At 41.1% G+C, this 23,326-nt stretch overlaps 1 protein-coding gene across 2 annotated transcripts in view; it reads left to right on the top strand.

Annotated features, from left to right (window-relative positions):
* C16H1orf21 (chromosome 16 C1orf21 homolog) overlaps positions 1-23,326 on the top strand; it is a 240,703-nt gene that overhangs the window by 15,563 nt on the left and 201,814 nt on the right. The window contains exon 2 of one of the 2 annotated variants that reach the window (XM_052653486.1): positions 9,988-10,127. The exons of the other annotated variant lie outside the window; for it this stretch is intronic. The gene's annotated coding sequence lies outside the window, so the exon portion shown is untranslated. The remainder of the gene's footprint in view (positions 1-9,987; positions 10,128-23,326) is intronic. 2 annotated transcript variants of the gene reach the window in all.

Genomic DNA, 23,326 nt, shown 5'->3' on the forward strand with positions numbered 1-23,326 from the left:
AACTGTGTGTAACAATATGGATGAATCGCACAAGTATAATGTAGAGAGGAAAAGGAATGTAGAAAAATGATACAGTGTGATCCCATTTATGTAAAATTCGAAAAATACTACACCAAAGCAATACATTGTTTAAGGACTGACTCGTATATGAGATGACTAAAGAAAAGCGAGAGAACTGTTAATATAAAGTGCTGGAAGATAGTGGCTACTTCTGAGGGCAAAGAGGAGGGGCAAAGTCACATGGAACTTTGAAGGTGTTTATAAGGTTCTGCAAGCAGGTTCTATATGTAGGTAGGTACATAAACATTTTTGTTTTTATACATTAAATTGTATGTGTGTTATGTGACTACTATTTTATAATAAAACAGAAGCAAAACAACAGCAAAATTCCAGACTCAGGAATAGGCTAACCAAAATTCAAATAATTAAATTTATGCTTGAGGAAAACTTTAGATGTAAAACACTTTGCTCTTTCCGTCTCTTATTCAGTGGCATTGACTTTTTAATTGGCTGGCAGAACAGTTGAAGACAGATTTGCTTTTATTGTCTGGGTCAGGCAGCAAGAAATATATCATTGTGTTTTACACACAAGAGTGACTGTCACGTCACCAGGTACAACTACAGGTAGAAGGTTCTTTGACAATGAGGCAATTTGTTTTGGTACCAAGCAATTAATTTTGGAACCATTGTTTGCATTTTAAACCATGGCCAGCTTTAAACTTTATTCAGAGAGAAGATTTTTGAAGAGAGAGCATCATAAATAGCAAATGTTTATCAAGTATATGCTATACAGCAGATGCACTGTGTACATTAAGTCATTTAGTCCAGATAACAGTCTCCTATTAAGCCATACAGGTTATACATATTGCCAGAGAGTCAACACAGGAAAAACAGAGATTTTCATGAAAGCTTGTCTCACCCCAAATCCCATATTCCAAAACAGCTTTTTAAGAGCTTCAAGAACTAATACATCCTTTACTGAGTGCAATGCATCCAACTCATTCCAGAAAGAGTATTTCTAGCCTTAACATTTCAGAGAGGGAAGTGCAGGTCTTCGGAATGTCTGTGGTTGTTAACATCTGTTTAAGTTTGCTGTCTTCAGTAGCATTAAGCCGCTGCTCTTTACCCCTCTGTTTGATGATCCTTTCATAGGCTTGGTGGCCTTAAAGAATTTGATTGACTGGGCAGTGGAAGACCTGCCAGGGTTTCTGTTGGTTTTCTGATATGAACTCTTTCTTAATTTTGCATCCCCAGGATTAGCCCAAACCTCAAAACCTCTCTTCACCATGCCTGTGCAAAGCCTTTGCAGCGTATTGCACCTTCTGGCATTAAGATTACATGTATCTCTTTCTCCAACTTGTCAAAATTTTAAAACCTTTTTTTTTTTTTTTCCTTTGGTTCTTCAAGAATTGCCTTATGTATCCCAAATTGTGCTTTCAGCAAGTGAAACTTATTCCTGATCTTTTATCTGAGTCGTTATTTGGCATATTATTATCAGACCCAGCACTGATAACTGTCATTATGCTTTGAAGTTACATCATGTTTAGCTTCAGAGTTCCCCCATTCTTAGCCCTTCTTTCAACTGGTATTTTCTGGAGAGAACACAGCTGAGGAAGGCGATAGGGTGGGAAGGAGTATTCAAATGAGCATTTGGTTGCTAGGTAACCTGGCTTACTCAGGATTTGTGACTTCCTAAAGTTATGTAGAAATTAACTGCAGAGCTATTTGGAATCTCTGTCCAATGGCACATTCCTCTTTAGATTAGTGTGCATTCACTTTGGAGCTGACAGTAGCTTCTAAATCTACACAGCCGCTTTCTCTAGGAGCTATTAGACTTACTCTTTCAAGAGAGTGAATATGGCAAAAAAAAAAAAAAAAAAAAACCCGCGCTTTTTTTATATAAATAAAAATGAGGTCAGTGTACAAGTGAAGATGGTGAATCCCCATCACATCCTGTGATCTGTGGATGTGTGAGTGACTTTCCAAGCCCTGGGAAGATAGTTTTCATAGTGATACTGAAGCCAGCCTTGTATCTTCCTTCTGTCTTCATTATATTTGAGTTTCTGCCAAGTTTGCTTTAGGTTCTAGTGTCAAGAAATATACTTGTCCTTTGTGTAATCGCCAATGAGAGTTATATGGTGTTCTGTGTGAAGGTAAAATAGCTTGCATGTATTTAGATATTTCGCTTTTTAAAAAGCATAATATCTAAGATTAACAAAATTTAAAAGGAACCAAATATAATTAAATAAGTGCCTATGATTTGCACGGAAGTAAAGTGAGTATGTCCAGAAAATGAAATGCATGTGAGATTTATACTGGTTTTCTACTACTTGATTAGATCCTATAATGATATGTTTTGAGGGCTCTTTCTTGGAACTTAGATGTTGTCAGCCACAAAGGTGGGGTCAGAGTGAGGGTGAGGGAGTAATGGCCTTGAAAGGAAATAAAAAGAAGCAGTGGTATTTACGATCACGTGTTGCTCTTTGGAAAATAACATTTATTTTCGAACTTGTAGCAGGTTATTTGTTAAGTGGCAGAGAGGATCCGAATTCTGAGGGAAATTCAGTTCAGATAGCACTGCTTATCCTCTGCACGGAGCCTGAAGATAACTTTGTAATTTACAGCAGCACATTCAGACTGTATCGTCCTGATTGCTCCTTTAAAGGCCTGTTCCGGCAGGACTTGAGCCTCTCTCTGTTTGTGCGTAAATGGGCCAGCTGCATGCATGTGAAAGCAGTAAGGGAAACTTTGAGAGGCTGTTGTCTTTTGGATGCTTCCTTGAGATTGAGTGGGTTTTTTCCTCCTTTCTACACTGCCCTCCTTCCCCTTTCTGTATGTAGTTGAATTTTCGATGTGGCTCTAACGTTTTATACGTTTAAAATGAGTGGGAAAAAATTAAATACATGCCTAAATGGTATTTCCCATAATTGAATGAACTGCAGCTTCGTTTGGTAACATTTAATATGAAAACTCCAAGAATCTCTCAGGTTAAGATTTTCTCTCTAAGCTAAACAGAACATTCTCCAGGTCACAGCCTGTGTCCCGCCAGCTCCACTTAGCGCCATGATTGCATCTATTAAACAAATGCGTGCACAGCAGTTCAGAAATCCACAAACACCGTTTTCTTTCCCTAAGTAAATAAAACACTGCGTTGGCCGAAAGGGACGTTTGGGAACTGAAAACCCGAACGAACATTTTGGCCACCTCAGTGCATCATCTTGGGTTATTTTGATAGCTCTAAGCTCAGAGGGTAATTGGAGAAGGAAATGGCAACCCACTCCAGTGTCCTTGCCTGGAGAATCCCAGGGTCAGGGGAGCCTGGTGGGGTGCCATCTATGGGGTCGCACAGAGTCGGACACGACTGAAGTGACTTAGCAAGCTCAGAGGGTAAAGCGTCTGCCTGCAATGCAGGAAATCTGGGTTCGATTCCTGGGTCGGGAAGATCCCCTGGAGAAGGAAATAGCAACCCACTCCAATAGTCTTGCCTGGAAAATCCCATGGATGGAGAAGCCTGGTAGGCTACAGTCCATGGGGTCGCAAAGAATCAGACACGACTGAGCGACTTCACTTCACTTCAAGCAATCTCTTACCTGCTTACCTTTGAAGTGTCTTGCCTTTTTTAGGGCAGATGGTGGGACTGGGGCACTTAGGGAAATGTGCCAGGTCTCTAGCAAATCATTCATGATGCCAAATGAACCTTGTATTTGACATGGCTATTTATTTTTTTTAATCAAGTGTAAAGAAGTCTTAAAATAAAAAGTTATGTCCCTTCCTTGCATTGATAAGTCATGATGAGGCCGTGAGAAAGTCAAGATGAAGAGGACTTGGTCTTGTTTGTGCTGTGTGGGTACAGGAATTCCATAGCAAATGTGCTGATGGGTGTCAGGTGAGGAGAAGAGCCATGACCTCCCAAGATGAGGGTTTAGAAACCATGGAGTGGGCCACAGGGAGTTCGAATTCTCATTCTCACTTTTCGCTAGACTGGCTCTCTCTTTGTTACCTATGGTCAGCATAAGAAAGAGCAGTTGGAGAATTAATAACTCAGTGATCGTTATTAATACTGCGACAGGGCAGCTAAGAAGGAGAAACATGTCCTAAATCGAACTTGTAACAGTTCAGTATTTCCTTGCTGAGTGGGTAGATAACTCAATGCACTTGGTATAATACTTTAGAATTGCTCTATTAAAACTGGAAAATGTGTCTTAATATTGTAACATCGCAGTCAGGAATGGCTTATTTTTGTTGGTGGTAGTTTATTTCCAAATCAGACATAAAGCCTGAACTGAAACATTACTTGCCATTTACTGGACAGACAGCTGAATGAACAGAAAAAGTAACTGAATTTATTCTACAGCCGCTGAAGCCCTGGGTATGGCTGCTTTGTGCTTGTTGGCAAACCCTGCTGCCAAAGAGACTTCAGAGAGACTTCAGTGTCTCAACAGTGGGACCCACTCTGTTGGTGAGAAAATACTGCTCTACTGGGCTTTTTATTAACTTGAAATTTTAAATTCATCATTCCTTATTTTGAATCCAGTTCAACAAAGGGTTATTATTTGGGTCCTTTGCTAGGGCCTGGAGCTTTGCTAAATTGAGCTATAGGTTAAAATGTTTATCATCAAAGAGGAAATTTTGTCTATGTTAGGTATTTGTGAGGAATGAGAAATCCTTGATAAGTGCTGAGAAATAGAGATAGTCACTCAGCTGCTAAAGAGATAGAATGAGAAGGCACATCCCCCTGAAGGCTTTACCCGTCCTTTGGGGATAGTCTGACCTTTGAAAAAGCTTTAGTGGTCAGATTTCACCACCTTTTCTCTTGCATCCCGATCTGATGAAGTCTCATGCATAACAAAAATGGCACATTAGGGTCCTTTTATTTAATTCTGACAATGCCCCACTAGAAAATTGTAGAACAAAGTCTGTTCCTTAGCCACAGGGCTATTCTTCCAGTGACCTAATGGGTTTGAATGTCAGTGCTCTTTCAGTACTAGACTGCTAAGAGTTATTTCGGCTGAGAAGGTGAAATACGGGTAGTTTCCATCTATTCAGCACTCTGTTTTTCCATTCTTACACAACTTTCAAAGAAAGTTTCCTTTGGTGTTTGTAGTGTTGGGATGACCCGAGGCCAGCAGTTGGCTAAACTGTTTGCTGTAGTTTCGCCTTGGGCCAGGTGAATTACAGCTGGGGGGCCAGGAATCTGCTGTTTGTATTTTTCAGAGAGTGGGCTCTTGTGTTGGAATACACTAAGGTCAGAATTGATTCTGACCTTCAGCCTTTGTAGAAAGAATTATCTCACAGTGTTAGGAAAAAGCAAATGAAATAGGTTAGTGGTGGAGTGTATGTGGGCTCTGGAATGTGGACTTGAGATGGGGGCTAGGAAATGACCTGCAGATGGGTTTTTAACACAACACCTTTTCAGGCCTCTGCTCTGTTGCTTCAGCCATGTCTGATTCTTTGCGACCCCATGGACTGGAGTCATCTGTCCATTGGGCTTCTCCAGGCAAGAATACTGGAGTGGGTTGCCATGATCTCCTCTACCCAGGGATTGAACCCATGTCTCTTGCATCTCCTGCATTGCAGGCAGATCCTTTACCAACTGAGCCACTGGGGAAGCCCCGCTATTGGAATAAAGGGATTCATAGTGGATTTTGGTGAATTGAAACAGAAAGAGCAAGAAAGTGGTCTATACCAAAGTAAAATGATCCTCTTAATCATGAATTAATAGCTCTTTTGTTGTTTAGTTGCTAAGTCGTGTCCAACTTTTTGTGACTCCATGGACTGTAGCCTGCCAGGCTCCTCTGTTCATGGGATTCTCCAGGCAAGAATACTGGAGTGGGTTGCCATTTCCTCCGTCAGGGGATCATCTCGACCCAGGGATCGAACCTGCATCTCCTGCATTGGCAGGCAGATTTTTTACCGCTGAGCCACCACTTTGCAGAGAGAGGATTTCAGTCCACCTGGCCAACCTCATGGAGAAGGCAATGGCACCCCACTCCAGTACTCTCGCCTGGAAAATCCCATGGATGGAGGAGCCTGGTAGGCTGCAGTCCATGGGGTCACTAAGATTCGGATACAACTGAACAACTTCACTTTCACTTTTCACTTTCATGCATTGGAGAAGGAAATGGCAACCCACTCCAGTGTTCTTGCCTGGAGAATCCCAGGGACGGGGAAGCCTGGTGGGCTGCCGTCTGTGGGGTCTCAGAGTTGGACACGACTGAAGTGACTTAGCAGCAGCAGCAGGCCTACCTCAACTTTGAAGGTGACTGTCTTCCTAGCACACTGCCTGGTTCACCGCAGGCCTCAAAAAAATTGAATTAAATGTTATGGTGACTCCAGGGCCTCTGGGTATTCATTGTTTCATTTCCGTTCTCTGTGGGTTTCTGAGTAATGTCTTACTGTTCTAAACTGTCCTCTCAGTTAGCTTTACTTTTATTTATGCCCTTTCTCAAGCAGCACTGAAGAGTAGCTATCAACAGAGGAGAATCAAGACATCTATATAAATGTGTATAATGGCAGGCAAAGACATATAGCAGAATAGAAATAAAGTATAAAAACTGTCAAACTTATAAAACAAAATGATGGGGAAGAAAGTGTAAGGACAGTAGGAAATGTATTTTTTTCAATATAATGGAACTAAAGCATCTGTTTGTAAATTTTAAAATAATATCTAATAAATATGCTGCAAGAGTCTTCTTTGTAAAGAATGTATTGTTCTGGTCAGGAAAAGAAAAAAAAGAACTGTAATAGTTAAAAGGTCTGTGAATAGTGTGTTTATATAGGAAATATGGCTTTGGAAGCAATGGTCAGATAATTATGCTTGTACCTGAATGGGTAAAGATGTTTCAGGCCATTAGAATTTGTCTTCGGAGGAAGAGTTATACTAAGATCAAGGAGGTTTTTCAGGTGGATATATTGGATTTCATACTTTAGTCATAACTCTTGAACATGTTGAATAATTTAGACTAAATTTGTAATAGCACAAGAAATGTCTTAGATTCAACCCTGTGGTTTGATGTGCAGCATTTAAACAACCAATAAAAGCCAGTCCATTTCCAAATGAACATTTTTCTGTGAATTAAAATGAATTACAGTGTACTTTAAGTAGATAAGGTGGCTAGTGTTATATGTCCATATTGAATGAGAAGGTGTGGTCAGTTTTCCAATTTTCTAATATACATTTTGGATTAATTTTATCTGAGATTATGAAAGGTTAATTTACCAAAATTGTTTTTTTCCCTTATGTCCCTTCATCAACTAGAGTTGCTTTTCTCAGGCAATTCTAAAATCCTACAGAAAAAATATAAATGAAATATTTCCAACCAGAGAAAGTGCCTTATTGATTCTCTAATTTTATTTCCATTAAAAAAATTTCAAAATACATGAAGCCCTAAACATGAATATACGTGGCTTCTGGGGAAGTTTCTGAGCAAATACACAATCAGCGTGGTCCTATGTAGTTTTCAGGGTTGGTGTTAAGCAGGTTTAGGACAACTACTGGCTTCTCTGGTCTTCAGAGATCTCTTCTGCAAATGGGCTAGAGGCTGTAACTCCCTTACTCATGATTACAAATGAATTATATTTATCTGTGTTGTGTGTGTGTGTGTGTGTGTGTGTGTGTGTGTGTGTGTGTGCGCGTGCGCACGCGCAGTAAATTATGGCTATTGGGCAGCTGCTTACAAACTAGGGTGTGGAGAGTTCAATGTTACCTTTTTCTTAAAGCCAACATAACTAAAAGTTATTGGTTATGTTTCTTTTGAAATGACTCATACTGAGTTTATTATGAGACATTAGTAGGTTCTGTGTTATTTCTGTCATAACCTAAAATTTGTCTTCAGTCCACTAAGCTTGCCTCACTGTGCCAGACCTGGTTGCAGGATTCAAAACTTATTTGATGCCCTCCTGGTGCTAATCATATAGTTGAGAAGATACCTAAAATTATGCAGAGATGACTATTTAGAGACTATTTGGTATGGCTGATCATCACTGAATTAAATTTCCCAGAGAACTGGGATGTCCAAGCGTTCCTCTTGTTCCTGTTGCACAAGTACAGATAGCTTTTTAGTGGGATGGATACTATGGCAAAGATAATATCATTGGGTGCTTTTTATATTTCTTTGTTTTTAGTTTAGTTATTTTACTTCCCTAACCCCTGTTTTTCAGTCCCTGTCAGATAAAGCAAGGGTTCTCCTAGGAAATAATGCAGCCAGGTTTAATTGCCACTCAAATGAAGACAGCACACAACCCACAGTTAAGGCAGGAGTGTCACCCTGGGGATTGTCAGCAGACCAGCCATGGGTTTTCCTGCGTAAGGAATGTACACTTGAAGATACAGTATAAATTATAGACTCTGGGTAATGTGAACACATCTCCCTTGGATGGGTGCTTGCAAACATCCTCACGGTTGGAGAACACTTGGAAGCCTCATACAGGGCTAAATAATGCTCAGGTACTCATTTGTCTACTTTTTAAAGAAACACGTTAGTAAAAACAAAGAAATCAGAATGAAAACGGCAAAGGGATCAAACCGATGAAGCTAGACGAGAGTTAAAGTCCGGAAAAGCATCCTGGAAGGCTCTGCCTAATTACATTACAGGTAGTCTGCAGATTTAGCCCTGAGTTTCCCTGTAGCCACGGGAGAGGAAACATGATCAGTTCCAAGATTCAGTTATAAAATAAAAATATGTCATTTCTTTGCACAAGCACAATTGTTGCAGCTACTCATACAGAAGAAATTCCTCCTTGTGAAGGGTCAGCTGGGTGATGACAGTTTAACTTTGCTTTGGAAAATCCAGATTTCTTCCTGAGCCTTTTCTAGAAATAGTTCTATTGATTATTGAAGGTGGGGAGCCTTGTAAGACATCACACTTGACACATCTAGAGGGATTTCCTGGCTTTCCTCCTGGGAGTCAGTCGTCTAAAACCCCAAGAGCAAGTGAAAGAAACATAATCTCTGCTGTTCGCCTGTTATCTTTTTGGTGGATTTGTGTTGCTGGGTGACCCTGCCGTGTCCACCGTGAGTCATTTCTTAAATTCTTTAAGGAAAAGAATGAGGGATTTCCCTGGTGGTCCTATGGTTAAGAATCTGCCTGCTTAATGTAGGGGACACAGGTTTGATCCCTGGTTTTCAGCTAAGATCCTACATCCCTTGGGGCAACTAAGCCCGTGGGCCACAACTACTGAGGGCTGCAACAAGAGATGCTGCCAAATGAGAAGCCCCCACTCACCACAACTAGAGGAAACCCAGGTGCAGCAACGAAGACCTGGTAAAGCCAAAAATAAATAAATAAATGGGGAAAAAGCTGTTTGTTTTTTTTAAAGAAAGAATGATTGTGGCTTTGTGCATGTTGAGATGTACGGGTATGACAAAATCTATGTAGGAGAAATTCTTAAAAACCCTGAACTGGTCATCAAACTCCAGAGGTGAAGCTCATCCTCACATCCTGATAAAAATTATACAGTCTCTGTAGGCAGTTATTGAATTTATCTGAACTAAATTTCACAGTGTTAATGATGACTGAGGTAAGGAAGTGAGTCGTTGCTTTGGATCAGGATAGATGTCCTGTCTGAACATCTTAATGATGCCCCCCAGAGTTGATTTTCTTTTTAGGTTCATAAAAGTATTTGAAACCTATAGGATGTTTTTGGATTCTTTCTGGTTTTGATCAGCTGCAGAGCTTGCCAGTCCATCTCTGAAGGAGCTCTGGTCAGACCTGAGTTACCAGAGGAGTATGTTTCTGAAAAATGCCCAGTAACCTGAGGCATTGAATCTGTAGCCAGAGTTGGCTGTCTCACCAACCACTGGTTTCCAGAGAAGACTGCAGGGAATCTTGGAGAGGGGTGTAGGAAACGGAGTGTGTATCAGGTCTGCCCTGACTCCCAGAGCCTTGCGAAGATTTCTCCCTGCCCTTGAAGTATGGCCTGTGTGTATGAGTGTACATGTGATGCGGACAGCTTCACACCTCTTTTTTCATCTATATGCTTTGACAGAGAAGTCGAAAGGAAAGAGGAGCCTCAAAGTCAGAGAGGAGTGGCAAGGGAAAGTCACTCTGCCTCACATTTGAATATTACCCTGGATAAAAAAAGGTCCCTTTGTGTACATATCACAGCTGCTTCCTCCTTCCTCTCAGGTAAATCCATTGGCCATTGTGGAGTTGCTTGTGTGATTACTAATAATAACCTTCCAGTTACACAGACACTGGGAAATCTTTGCAGTAGAATATGTGACCTGAGAACTATAGAGTCTGGTTGTATCTCCTCTCACTCCCCAGTAACCTAACATTAGACCCAGAACTTGGGAGAAGGCGATGGCACCCCACTCCAGTACTCTTGCCTGGAAAATCCCATGGGCGGAGGAGCCTGGTAGGCTGTAGTCACTTTCACTTTTCACTTTCATGCATTGGCGAAGGAAATGGCAACCCACTCCAGTGTTCTTGCCTGGGGAATCCCAGGGATGGGGGAGCCTGGTGGGCTGCCGTCTATGGGGTCACACAGAGTCGGACACAACTAAAGTGACTTAGCAGCAGCAACAGCAGACCCAGAACTTAACAGTTGCTCGGTAACTGTTAAGGGAAGTTAATACTCGGTAATGTGTATTGGATTGATTTTAGACACTGGGAAAACAGTCCTTGGGCTGTTTTTGGAAGAGGGGGCAAACATCACTCAGTGGAATCCTCCGAGAGTGCTGGTCATGCCTAGGTATCCCAGTGACTGTGACTAAAGCTTGACACACGTGAACCTGAACTAACTGGAGGAGCCCGACAGATGGACAATTTGATTTTGGTAAAACAAAATCAGAAAACCTAACCAAACCATGGATCTGGGAGTAAACATCCTAATTAAATAGTCTAGTTTTTATTCTCTTACATAAGACCCAAATTCAATCCCTGGATCGGAAGATCCCATGGAGAAGGCAGTGGCTACCCACTCCACTTTTCTGGCCTGGAGACTTCCATGGACAGAGGAGCCTGGTGGATCACAGTCCGTGGGGTCGCGAAGAGTTGGACATAATTGAGCAACTAACACTGTCATTTTCACTTATTTAGTATGCTAGATTGACTTGCTTTTTGTTGATATTGTTCTTTGATTAAAATCTGAGAAAACCATTTGTAAGTTTTCTGATTTAGGAAGGAAAAAGGATGCTTTTCATTAGTGGTCTAGATGCATTTGATGAAGATCAGTGCTTATTAAACAATGTGCTGGTTGTGGGATTGGCCATATGTGTGATTTTGCACTCTTGTGTTCTTGGAACTTTACTTTTCCAAATGGCAAGACATACATTTCTGTGGTTCTTCCTTATTTCCACCCAAACATGGTACTGTGCTGGGCATTGGAAGTACAGCAGTGAGCGTGACATTGAGTAAGGTTGTGGGATACATGCGTGCATGCTCAGTCACTCAGTCATGTCCGACTCTTTGCTGCCCTCTGGACTGCAGCCTGCCAGGTTCCTGCATCCATGCAATTTTTATGGCAAGAATCCTGGAATGGGTTGTCATTTCACCCTCCAGAGGACCCTCCCAATCCAGGGATTGAAACCGAGACTCTTGTGTCTCCTGCATTGCAGGCAGATTCTTTACCTCTGAGCCACCAGGGAAGCCCAAAGTTGTGGGACACTGGATCACAGATGTGTACAAGTGGTCTTTATGTATTTAAAGAACACTACCCAGGAATACCCTGGAGAAGAAAATGGCTACCCACTCCAGTATTCGGGCCTGGAGAATTCCATGGACAGAGGAGCCTGACGGGCTACAGTCCATGGGGTTGCAAAGAGTCAGACATGACTGAGCAACTAACACACCCAGGAATACAGAAGGCAAGGCTCCACACTGTTGGCTCCACTACCAGTTAGCAATGTGATCTTGAAAACATGAAGCCTCTTTGGACCTGTTTGCCTTATGACTCATGACTGGATTGGGGTCTAGATGAGTTTCCAAATTTCAGTGCATGTCAGAATCAGCTAGAAAACTTATTTAAATAACATTTCCTGGTCTTTACCAACAGATGATCTGTTGCAGTAGGTCTGGGATGGAGCCCAGAATTTTTTTTTTTTGCATGTTCTGTTCTGATGAAAGTGGTCTGTGGGCCACACTGTCAGAAACACCTGGTGTAGGTCAGTGATTTTCAAGCCATGGGAGGTGTCCCACCAATGAGTCATGTAATCAATTTACTAAATTTTGAAGAGGCTTTAAAAATGAAATAGAACAGTAGAAAAATTATCCAAGGTAGCTTCCCTGGTGGCTCAGAGAGTAAAGAATCTGCCTGCAATGCAGGAGATCTGGGTTCACTTCCTGGGTGGGGAAGATCCCCTGGAGAAGGGGATGGCAACTCACTCTGCTATTCTTGCCTGGAGAATCCCATGGACAGAGGAGGCTGGCGGGCTACAGTATAGGGGGTCGCAAAGAGCTGGACACAGCTGATCAACTAACACTTTCATTGAGCAAAGATAAATTAGAAAGCTGTTATCTACATTTTGAACAGTGTTAAAGCAGAACCCAATTCCAGGAATCTAGAAAACTATTCAGCCTATTCTCTGCTGATTGATTTGAATGTGCAAATAGATCTGGAATTCATCTCATTCCTGGAGCACTGAATATTTCAAGAAGATGAATTTATCTGGGTTTTAATATGCACAGTGCCACCTAACCTGCCCTTGGATAGAAGTACTGATCTCATCCTTGCAGGGGAAACTTTTCGGTATCATAACATTGAGGTAAGAAGGTCTTTCCTAAGTCTTGTCCTCATAAATATAAGAAGAAGCCCTGATCCCTTCCACCTGTTGAAAATGACTTAGATAACATGGAAATTACAGTCCCAGGCCAAAAATAACACCAGAGGCAAACTCACAGCCACAAGATCTTCTTCCTAAAGAGAGGATTTATTGAGAGGAGCTGTAGATGGTTACTCTGGAAAACTGAACATCTCTCTTTGCTAGTATTTGCCCAGTGTGTGCCTTTTGGATGAATGTTTTGTTGGACCACTTCAAGTCTAAGATGCTAAGGAAGACCTTTCTTTCATTCATTTGATCACTTATTCCTTGAAGGAATCATAGCCTTTAATTTTTAATTTTTTCCCATCAGTGAATGATTTTAACTGATGAGAATGATAATAGGAAGAGAGTAAAGTTTTGTGAAAATAAGATGTTAGATTTGGAGGCAATTGGCAGAAATCAATCATTTAATTTATTATAGATACTCATATATGTGTGTCCAAACGGGAAACACTGTCTTCAAAGTAACTTTGCTGATTTTGTACCCATTGCAAAGATCTTGTCATGGCTTAAAAACCAGAGTGTCTATAGCCAAACACTATTTGAACTCTTTTTTTTTTTTTTGTATTTGCCTGCAGTCTAGTTATGAGCCTACTAGGAAAACCAGTTTCATTACTTTTGTGGTCACACCTCGTTTTTATGAAAAACAGTATTACTCAACATGATTACATGCCTTACTTGTCAAGCATGGCTCTGAATGTCTGTTGATTGCATCCCGGGATCAAAGACAGCTTCAAAGAAGGACAGTGTACTGTCACTGAGCTATTGAAATAGGAGTTCAGAAAGAGGAGCTTCAGATGTTCATGAGCAACCCTCTTCATTGTGTTGCTGGAAGAAGTACAAGTTTCTAAAGACGACCATTCCAAAAGGCTGGTACTCTTAAATATAACATTTCTCAAGCATTTATTTCAAAACAAAACTTAGTCACACTTTCTCCATTTTGACTGATAAGTGGCCAACGATGGTCCAAAAAAGACCCAAGAAATGGTTGGAATTTAGGCCAGTTTCACCAGTGACAGAAACCTGAACAGGCTTTGTCCATGATTCCTCCAAGGAATGAATGCTTGGTGAATAAAAATCACCTTTTTCTTTTGCTGGTGAATGCTGGTATACTGGCTGATCTATTCTCTAGCTGCATGTTTGTGGCTCAGCTAAAATCATGGTGCCTGAACAGTAAGAGGGAAGGGGGACTGCCTAGGCAAGACAGGGCTTGCTTACAAATTAGGGAGATTACCATCAGAGCCCTTTCCAGTCAACAGAAAAGATGCATATAATGAATATGGCCTTTGCTAGCATAAGAAAAAACAGTCAAAATTCATAGCTGCTTCCATAGCGACAATGCTATTTTTCAAGTATTGTTAGATCCTAAGTACACCCTTCCCCCAAAGACATCCATGTGTCAAGACAGCTCTCAGAGTAGTTATGGAATACTTGTGAAGGTTTTTAATTAAAAATTTTCCCTAGAGATAGCCTGTTTGATTTACATTATTAATAAAGTAAAAATGTCTGCAAATAAGAGGTCGAAAAAATTAAGGCTTTAGGATATCACTTGTATGTGGAATCTAAAAAGAAATAAAAATAAAACAAAGCAGTACAAATGAACTTATTTACAAAACAGAGTCACAGGTGTAGAAAACAAACTTATGGTTACCAGGGGAAAAAGCAGTGGGGAGGTGGGGTGGAAAGGGGGTTGCAAGGGACTGATAAATTGGGAGACTGAGATTGACATAGATACACTACTATATATCAAACAAATAAGGACCTGCTGTATAGCACAGTACTGTATAATGACCTAGATGAGAAAAGAATCTAAAAAATGTATATGTGTATGTATATATATGTATATGTATAACTGATACACTTTGCTATACAGCAGAAACTAACACAGCATTGTAAATCAGCTATACACCAATAAAAGTTAATTTAAAAAAATAAAAGTTATAGGATTGCCATCTTAATTGAAACAGTTTAAGCAGGGATTTTAAACTGGGGATTTTCAACAATTCACTAAAGGGATTCTTGGCATTTATACATGTGCTCTGATTTTAGACCTTTGAGCTCGCGATTTAGAATGATCAAGTAAAAGAAAAACTTCAGTTATCCTTCCAGTTATCCATGGGATACATTGACGTTTCTTGTGAGAGAGGCCATTTCCAACATCAGCATCTGCCAGATCCTCATTTACATCTGTCCCTAGCCCTTGATGTTGCTACCTCCCATCTAGGAAGGATGAAAGAAGATATTTTGTTAGGCAAAGTCTGAATTTGGGTAGGTCTAATGAGCTGTGCTAGAATAAGGCCAAGTCTGACTGGGGACGAAACATTGTCGTGCTCTGTGTATGGGAGACCTCGGTTGGTCTTTCTCCCCGTCCCCCCCAGAGTCTGTAGTTCAGGAGTTGATTAAGGTGCTGACGGTAGCTTTGGCCTTGCCTAACCACATAGCCTATTCTGAGCCACAGCAGTGGGTTTGGACTGTTCCCCCATCGTCTGAAGAGAAGCTGACCCTTCCAGAAACTTTTGCTCACAACCCTGTCTCCTTTGTGGTGTGGTAGCAACTGAGATGATTCAGGGAAAACAGGCTCCATTGGAGTTACTGTCTCTCTGCCATTCTCTGGGGACTGCTGGACTTAGCTGTCTGAGTTTGACTTAGGTTTTGCTTTGTTGGGTTTGGGTAATGGCCCTCAGACTTCTCCTACCCACCTCGGAAATGGTGATCAGGAGGTAATTGAACTTATCGAGTGCTTTTCTTCTGTAAATTCATTCATTCTGCAGATATGAGTTTTCTCATTTCGTTTCAAGATCTGCAGGCAGTACCTGGGCTGGGATGACTTCATGCCAGTTGGTGGAGGATCAGTGAAGGGGCTGGGGTCGTCCTGGTTGCACAGCTAGTCCTCAGGGAAACAAGGGGTGAAGTTACTTGGTCACGTCATCTTCCTTTCTTGTTCTGTTATTTCTGGTTTGATTGTAACAGTAAGAGAATGATTTCATTCGAATGACTGTTTTATTATAAAACTACAGCTCCTTTTATTTTATTGTGTGTGTGTGTTTTTAATAGTCCAAGTTTTCTGTCTATAATTAACTGCACTTTGGATTCTTTCCATAACACTTCCGTGGGGGCCTCTTTGTTATCTGGTGCTATCAAAGTGGTGAATCCATTTTAAATAATACTTATTTATTTAAAAATTTTTTTATTTAGTATAATTGGAGGATCAATATTGTGTTGGTTTCTGCCATATATCAACCTGAATCAGCCACAGGTATACTATGTCCCCTCCCTCTTGAACCTCCCTCCTGCCTCCCACCCCATCCCACTCCTCTAGTTTATCACAGAGCACCGGACTTGAGCTCCCTGCATCATACAATAAATTTCCACTGGCTGTCTAATCTTGCATATGGTAATGTACACATGTCAGTGCTACTCTCTCAATGCATACCTCCCTCTCCTTCCCACCCTGTGTCCATAAGTCTGTTCCCTATGTCTGTGTCTCCATTGCTACCCTGCAAATAGGTTCATCAGTACTATCTTTCTAGATTCCATATATACACATTCATATACGATATTTGTCATTCTCTTTCTGACTTACTTTACTCTGTATAATAGGCTCTAGGTTCATCCAACTCATTAGAACTGAGTCAAGTACAATCCTTTTTATGGCTAAGTAACATTCCATTGTGTATCTGTATCACAATTTCTTTATCCATTCATCTGCCAGTGCACATCTTGGTTGCTTCCATGTCCTAGCTATTGCAAATAGTGCGGCAATGAACACTGGAGAAAGGACACTGTAAACAAGTTTAAAAGACAACCCTCAGAATGGGAAAAAATAAAATAGCACACGAAACAACGACAAAGGATTAATCTCCAAAATATACAATCAGTCATTCAGCATAATACCAGAAAAATGAACAACCCAATCAAAAAGTAGGCGGAAGACTTAAACAGACATTTCTCCAAAGAAGACACACAGGTGGCTAATAAACATGGAAAGATGCTTAGTGTCGCTCATTATTAGAGAAATGCAAATCAAAACTACAATGAGGTATCCCTTCACCCTGGTCTGAATGGTCATCATCAAAAAAATCTACAAACCATAAACGTGGGAGAGAGTGTGATGAAAAGGGAACCCTCTTGCACTGTCGTGGAAATGCAAATTGATAACAACTACTATGGAGAGCAGTATGGGGATTCCTTAAAAAAACAAGGAGCAAAACTAACTTAAGACCCAACAGTCCCCCTACTGGGCTTATACCCTGCTGCTAAATCACTTCAGTTGTGTCCGACTCTGTGCGACCCCATAGGCGGCAGCCCACCAGGCTCCCCGGTCCCTGGAATTCTCCAGGCAAGAATACTGGAGTGGGTTGCCATTTCCTTCTCCAGTGCATGAAAGTGAAAAGTGAAAGTGAAGTTGCTCAGTCGTGTCCGACTCTTAGCGACCCCATGGACTGCAGCCCACCAGGCTCCTCCATCCATGGGATTTTCCAGGCAAGAGTGCTGGAGTAGGGTGCCATTGCCTTCTCTGCATATACCCTGAGGAAACCATAATTGAAAAAGCTAAATTTTATTTATTTTGTCTGTGCTGGGTCTTTGCTGCTGTGCAGACTTTTCTCTAGTTACAGCAAGTGGGGGCTACTCTCGAGTTGTGGAGTGCAGGCTTCTCACTGCCGTGACTTCTCTTGTTGTGGAGCGCGGGCTCTAGGCACACAGGCTTCAGTAGTTAGGGAGTGTGGGCTTTGTAGTTGCTGCTCCCAGGTTCTAGAGCACAGGTTCAGTACTTGTGGTGTACAGGCTTAGTTGCTCCACAGCATGTGTGATCTTTCTGGACCAGGGATCAAACCCATGTCCTCTGCACTGGCAGGCAGATTCTTTCCCACTAAGCCACCAGGGAAGCCCAGGTGAATCCATTTTAAAACAAAGGAAGCAAAATGGAACATCAGACAGTCCTGGGTCTACAGAAAGGGCAGCACAGGCACTCACAGCAGTTTGGTCTTGGATTACTTAATCTTTTTGAATCTGAATTTCCTTAGGCACTCTAAGACAATAGGGAGGAATGGAATGCCTTACTAACTGGCTTTAGGTGAAGATTAAATGAGAAAATACATGTCAAAAACAGTATCTGGCCTGTAGCAAATTCTCAATGCATGGTACAATTAATCCAGTGTTTAAATTTAGACTGTTAAATCAGTTTCTTGAGTTGATCTCTGTGGGGGAAATAACTGTTTACCAGTTTACCAAGCAGGAAGTACTGAATATTCATGGAATCACACGAAATTAGAGCAAGAAAAGATTTTATTCATTCTGCAATTATCTGTTTAAGATCTGCTACATACTAGGCTCGTGAGATATGTCAGTGAACAATACAGATGAATTCCTGCCCTCAACGAGTATTTACTCCAGCTGAGGGAAGCAGACAGTAAGTAAGAAACACTTTAGTAAATAAGTCAATTATGTCATTTGTTGGAAAGTGTTGTGCCATCGAGAAAAGGGGAAAAAAAATAGAGCTTAAAGGACATGTGATTTTACATCTAATTGATAAGAATATGTTTATTCAAATATTTGAATAAATATGCATGGTTAGCCATACAGATGTTTGGGGGATGAGTGTTCCAGGTCGGAGAGGGGGGACAACCAGGGCAGAGAGACCAGTGTGTCCAGAGGAGGTGAGCAAAGGGAGGAGCCCGAGGTGAGGACACAGGGGCCCGAATATGTAGCTCCCTGGAAGCCGTGGTTGTTGCTGTTTGGTTGCTAAGTCGTGTCTGACTCTGCAACCCCATAGACAGCAGCATGCCTGGCTTCCCTGCCCTTCACTGTTTTCCAGAGTTTGCTCAAACTCATGTCCGTTAAGTCAGTGATGCTATCAAACTGTCTCATCCTCTGTCGTCCCTTTCTCCTCCTGCCCTCAGTCTTTCCTAGCATCAAGGTCTTTTCCAATGAGTCAGTTCTTGGCAGCAGGTGGTCAACGTTTTGGAAATTCAGCTTGAGCACCAGTCCTTTCAATGAGTATTCAGGGCTGGTTTCCTTTAGGATGGACTGGTTGGATCTCCTTGCTGTCCAAGGTCTTACTCTGATAGGGAAGGTGAAGGGAGAGTTTTGAGAATAGGACTTAACAGGATCTGACTTAGTTTTAATAGGATCACTCTGGCAGATGCTCAGAGAGCAGCAGAGATGAAGAGAGAGCATAGATCTTGGAGAGTATCACCTTTAACCCCTTCATGTTAGAAGAGAATTTGAACTCAGGCTTTCAGTCTAGGTCTGCAACTGTGCCCATCTCACGGGTATCAGAGAGCCCCCAGGTAAGGACTGGGGTATCCACGTATGCTATTCTTTGAGAGCCAGGATTAAGGCTTTGCAAGAAGGGTAAAAAAAATGCTGATTTCATTTGTTTTACTAACAATGTATCTTTGGGGTTAAAAAGCTGAGGAAATTTTTGTAACCTAAAATTACTTTGGGGGCATTGGTCCATAGAGCTTTGGGTTGATGGATATTTCAAATAAGAGATGAGATTTCATTAGGTTGGCTGCGACATTTTATTAGACTCAAATGCTCTAGGTCTAGTTAGCTGTGAAGTTAGTTGTCAAGAGGTCGTAGAATCAAAATACTTCAGTGGTGTTAAAAAGGGAAGTTTGTGATAATGTATCGTTTTTATCTAAAGAAAGAAAACCTTGCTAAGGTATCTAATTTTAGACTGTTAGGAGGAAAAAATAATGTAGTTTGGTAGACTTGACTTCCTGTTGAGCCCTGCTATTTTTAACCTTGGTCAATATTCCATCCTCCCAGTCTTTCTGCTTTGGAGAACCCCAAAATGTCTTATTTTGCATCAAAATGTACTTTTGTCTTCTCTTTTGCTTAACAAGAAGTTGTTAAAAATAAGTTTTTTAAAAAAAAACCCAAAAGCAAAAAAAAAATAAAATTTCTCCTTCAGTTCTAATAAGCCCATGATTTTTTTAAATAAGGAAAACTGTAATAAATAAAGATTAATCAGTGCTCAGAGGCCAAGTTAATTCTTTGAAGGAGGGCTGATTATCTAATTTTGGATCTTCTTGATCTTTCTACTTCTTTTCTGTCATTTTGACTACATTGTGACCACAAATCTGCCTGCCCCTTCTATAATTAGATTGAAAGCAGGAAAGAAATGGAATTTATATTTGTCCATTTCATCCATTAATACAGTTTCACCATTTTGGGTGCATTTTCCCTCTGACTGGCTATTACATTTTAGCTTGATTGCATTCTTGCAGTGTTTGATCAAAAGTTGGCCATGAGAAAAACAAAATTCCTTCAGTCTTTAAAATAAAGCAACAGTTGACATAGGTTGTCATTAGGAAATTTTTATTATGCTTCTGATAATTTTTAATATAAAATTCCTTCCCGGTTTTTTTCCACCCCGGCTTACAAGGAAGCCAAGAAAGTAAATATGACAATTTCAGATAAACATGTATTGGAGAAGATAGAAGTTTCTTTAGTTTCAAGTTTTCCTTGTCCATTTTTTAACTATTTAGATGGAGTAGCAGTTTTAAATAATAAATCAGAATTTGCCTCCCTCATCAGTGGGAGATATTCATGATAAGTTTAGATGAGGAGGCAATATTGTTTACAGAGGAGCTGTCTGCAGTTTGAGAATGGTTTCTAAATTCAGCTCTGGAATGGTAATTACTGTAACAAATATCTCTGAACTTGAGCTGATGAGTGTTATCTGTGGGGCTTTAGGAAGTATCTGCTCCATGAGTGTGAGGCATTCTGGAGGCCTGGAAGGTGTCTGTTCATATACATGCATGTGTGTGCATACTTGTATGGGTGAAAGTGTGTAACTATCAACTGCATACCCAAGACTAACCCTGACCAGAGAGGTATCAACCAAGTGCAGGGGGAGGAGATCAGAGGCACGTTCATGGAAGAAGTCCAATAGGATGGCTTCGTTGGCTGATGGGTGGGATCTCAGGGGGTCAAGATTGCTGGAGAAGGAACGTCGGGCAGAGGAAAGAATGAGCAGAAGTGCAACAGTGAGGTGTGTGGAATATTGGTTGTTCCCATAGCTGATCATACCCTCCTTGCTCTTATCCCTTCAGTGGCCTTTCAAAGCCCAGCTCAAGCATCACCATGTCTTAGGTGTGTTCTGAAGGAAGGCTCTTGTGGATGGATGTGGGTACTGGAATCAGGCATTTACTTGCAATGCTCTTGGTCAAGTTATTTAATAATAAGTGAAATTTATGTAACACTGTATACCAGGCAGCATTTTTAGTGCCTTGCATAGGTTTAGTCTTTAAAAATGACAGCATCCCTTTGAGGTAGGAACTACTATTATTCTCATTTTACAGATGGGGAAATTAAGGGGCAAAAAGTGTGAGTCACTTGCTCAAGGGCTCACAGCTAGAAGAGAGCAAAACTTGGACGTAAGAAAGTACTGTCTGAACCACCAATTGCACTGTAACCTTGATCAGCCTAATTTATAACCTTGATCACAGCTTATTTGTAAAGCCTTGTGATTGGATTTTCAGCACACTTCTTTAGCATGCAGTGAGCACTTGCTAATTGGAAATCATTGCTATAATTAATAGTTCTTATCTCAATTTGATTGATACCTACCTTTCTTATGGACTTCCCATGTGGCTCAGTGGTAAAGAACCCACCTTTCAATGCAGGAGACATAAGAGACATGGGTTCAGTCCTTGGATTGGGAAGATCCTCTGGAGAAGGGCATGGCAACTCACTCTAGTATTCTTGCCTGGAGAATCCCATGGACAGAGGAGCCTGGCAGGCTACAGTCCATAGGGTCACAAAGAGTTCGACACGACTGACTTAGCATGCACGCACGTACCTCTCTTATAGCCTGCTTGCACTGCACTATCATTGTTGATTTGTCTGTTTCACACAGTGAATTGTAAGCTTCTTGAAGGTGGGATCTCTGTGCACAGGACCTGTCCCTTAATGGCTCAGTAAATGCTTGCTGAACGAGTGAATGGACAACATGTTTGGACTGTCATGGATGGTCTTGCTGCCCAGAAAGCAATACTGTAGAGCAGTTCCTATCCAGGACTTTACAGTGTGCAGTACAAAATTTGAATCCAGCCCCTACCATCTACTTGACTGTGTCTTGTGCAAATTATTTATCTTCCTTTCAGTCTTCATTTCCCTCTTTATTTAATGGAGACCACAGAGTTGTTATAAAGATCCAAGTAGATAGTACATATCAGGAATTTAACAGAATGCCTGGCTTCAGATAAATAAGAAGTAATTCCTATTTCATTACTATTGAATAACTGCTGAAAGGCAGGTGCTCTGCTATTCACTGGAAGCACAGAGGTAAAGATTCCTCCCCCATGCAAGGGCTTCACAGCTTCACAAAAGAGAAGAACTTCCACCAAATGCATTATAATGGGGTGTAATAATATACAACAGTGACACGGTTCAGATAAACTATGGGGGAAAGGAGAAGAGTGGTTGTTTGCTTGATGGTGGATATATCCAGGTTGGGTTTTGAAAAATGAATAAAAGTCCTTAAAGGCAAAGCCAAATAGGGCTCTCAGACATCAGGTTTGTGGACTTAATTGAATAGGCAATGGAGAACTAGTAAATTTTTTGAGTAGGAGGGTGACATCCAAAGAACTGTCCTTTAGGAAGAGTATTCTGACAAAATTATGTAGGATGAGTTAGTGGGGAGAAAATGAGGAAATAAATATCACATAGACTTTTAGTGGAACCTCCTACATGGGATAGAAAGCCATTCTGTAGCATCCCTTACAGATGGTCATCTAGCTGTCTATGTCTGAACACACCCAGCAAAGGGAGGTTCACTACCTCTTAAGGCAGCTCCTTCTTTCCTCTTTCATCCCCTTCTTCCTTCCTCTCCTTCCATGCATTCATCCGCTTATCCACCCAATATTCACCTACCCTTCCATTTATCTGTCCACACATCTATTCACTTATCTACTCTCCCATCCACCCACCCAGCTACCCACCCATCTACTCTTCCATGGACCCACCCATCCATCTCTCCATCATTTCTTCAGTGTTTCCTTTGTGCCACTTCCTGGACTTAACAAAAATACAAGGTGAATACAGTATTGTCCTGCCCTTGAGGATTTCAGAATCTTGAATGATCACATGTCCATTACTGAATAATTTTTGTTGTTGAAAATTCCTTTTTCCTTAGCTTAAGCCAAAATCTGCTTTCCTTTGAGCTTCTCTCCTGCTGGGCCTACTTTTCTCATTGTTTCTTCTAAAACACTTTAAGTGTACTCTTCATTTATGTGACTGCTTTTCTTATCATGGAGCTTCTGAATTCTGTCTTCCTTTGGAAAATCTACTTCCTTTAAAAGGTTCTCATTAGGCAGGATTTAAAGACTTTTGGAGATGAATGATACTTTAGAAGTCAATTAGAATTTATATCTTAGCCCTCATCAGTTTACAGGTAGAAGCTAAACCACAGGTAAGTTGTGCCTTGCCTAAGATCACAGAGCTAGGCAGTGACAAAACTGGGACAACTCAGACTTCAGGTGTCCATACTCACGAAACTACTGCCTTCTCAAACCTTGTTTCCTAATAACCCTTCCCAAACATTTTATAAAG

The sequence above is a fragment of the Budorcas taxicolor genome, chromosome 16, assembly GCF_023091745.1.
Source record: "Budorcas taxicolor isolate Tak-1 chromosome 16, Takin1.1, whole genome shotgun sequence".
NCBI classification, from domain to species: domain Eukaryota; kingdom Metazoa; phylum Chordata; class Mammalia; order Artiodactyla; family Bovidae; genus Budorcas; species Budorcas taxicolor.